We start from the raw sequence: 2525 nt of genomic DNA, 5'->3' as shown, positions 1-2525 counted from the left end.
CTGATATTTGATAAATAGTAATAAATTCAATGTAGTGTTAAAATACCAACACTAATTTGCCTTTAAAACATACAGTGTAATCAGATTAAAGTATATAATGATATTATCTCGTCTATCCACTCTTTTCTCTTATACAAAACAAAGCTCAGAATATCTCAAAGTGCTTTGCAAAATAACACAAAATAAGTTAATTCTTAACAAAAATATCATGAGACTAAAAACATTATATATAACTACAACTTGATTACCAAAATTACAATATAATAAAAAGCTTCATAATTGTAATTTTTCATAGTATATGCCAATTAACTTTTTAAAAAATCTATTTCCTGAATAGATATATATATGAAACTACTTTTAATTTTTTCAGTCCCATTATTTTCTGATTAAAAAAAAAGACAGCTCTCTTAAATTTTAAAATTGAAAGCTGACTATATATTAAATATATGTAAGACTTGAGAAAAACCTATCAACCCAATCAAGTGAAATGGTTCAAATATGAAAATATATTGTATAAATATATTACTAAACTACAGTTGCCTTTGGAGTTTTAAAGACTTCAATCAAGACTTCAATCAAAGACTTCACTTAAGATGACATTTTAGGAACAAAATAAAGATTTAAATAGCCGCCAATAAGTATATGTTAATGGCAATGATTTTATTCCACAACTAATCTTTTGAAAGTGTACTTAACAAATGTATGTCCTGCTTATTATAGTGCTATATATATTTTTAAGTGTTGATAAGTTTAGATGTTTTAAGAAAGGTATTAAGAAAATTACCTTGCAGTGTTGAAAAATATATTTAAGATATACTGTGAAATACAATAAAAAAAGTACTGGGCAAAAAATCAGAAGCCATACCTTCTGCACATTCTCACAAAATTATTAGCTATTTTATTTTTGATAAGTCAAATATCAAATGGGATTAATATAAAATTTAAATACGATAATTAAGTTGGTTTTAAACTGCTAAATATTATTAATTTTAAATGTTTAACGTTATTATTTGTAAATGATATCTTAATTATTTGCACATAAATTTACAAAATACTTCTGTAAAGTAAGTTGAAATTTGTGACTAAATACTATCAGATATATTTTTAAACTGATTAATTATATCAGATATCATAAACATAACATTGGTAACTGGATAAAATTTAGCTTGTACATACAAATTTAACTTTGTACATACATGATGGAAAGACATTCATAATTTGGTATTAATTTTGTAATTGAGTCTAACTCTTTCATTATTTTTTAGATACCGTGTCCTGGACTTTTAGGATTTTAGAATAGGAATAACTTAATGTACCATCTCTAAAGTCTAGCTGATAAAGCTTAACCTTTAGTGGCTCTCATGGACATAAGATCATTCTTAAAATTATGTTTTCTTAAATTGGACCCTCGCTATTTCATAACTTTTAGGCTTCAAATACTTATATATTTCTAGCTATCTATATACATTTCCCTTTGTTCCATTATGTATGTTTATATGTGTATGTATATATGTATGTATATAATTGTTTATATATCTATATGTTTGTGTGTATCCTTATATCAACATTTCCATCTCCATCTCCATCTCTATCTCCATCTCCATCTCTATCTCTACCTCATTTATCTATATATTCTAGTCTGATTAGCTTGTCTATCCCAAATGTTATGGGTCAGGGCAAATTGTTTTGAAGCTGCATTAAAACTAAAGAATTAGAGGAGAGAGAGAGAGAACTCTTGGAAGAAAAAGTCTTATTTCAAATTATGGTTGGACAGACCAAACACTTGAGAGGAAAAATACCACACATGTGTTTGGAAAACAGGGCATGAGTTGGTATTAGGAAATAGATAAGTCTAGGGAGAAAGCAGAGGTCAAACCACAGGAATCTCTATCTGCAGAGGCTTTTGGATTTTATGGAAGTCAACAGCAGAACTGTGTAACAACTTATGGATTTTGTCAATTGAGATTCCATGAATAGAGTTTAAGGAGAAGAATAAGCCTCGTTTCTGTCTTGAAAAATTGGATGTGTAATGCGCTTTTCACAGACAGTGAGACAGAGGGAACAAAAGACAGATGTAAAGATAAAATGGCAAAGGAAATCTAATTATAACAATTCATTTTGCATCTAGAACAATAACTGTATTGTTTGGAAGACTAATATATATTTTACTAAATATTAAATCGATAGTAAACTATTTAACATAGAAAATATTTGTAATGAGTCAATCTTTCATTATTTTGAAGTTATTTATAAGAGTATTTTAGAGATTTATATTTCGTAAAAGGAATTCAGTGCAAACAATATAATTATCTCATTCCAGCTTTGAAAACTAATTTCATCTTGTAAGAATAACATTAGACTTGTAAATGAAGAATACATTTAAATGATGCTGTCAAAAGAAAATACTTTCCCGCTGTTAATTAAGTGCTTTAACAAAATTCAAGATTTATAAAAGTATGAAATAGTGACCTTCAATTAACATGACTGTAGTTTTATTATTAAAAACTATCACATTGATTTAAAGA

Source organism: Pteropus alecto, unplaced genomic scaffold, assembly GCF_000325575.1.
Source record: "Pteropus alecto unplaced genomic scaffold, ASM32557v1 scaffold152, whole genome shotgun sequence".
Taxonomy (NCBI): Eukaryota; Metazoa; Chordata; class Mammalia; order Chiroptera; family Pteropodidae; genus Pteropus; species Pteropus alecto.
This window is presented reverse-complemented; position numbering follows the sequence as displayed.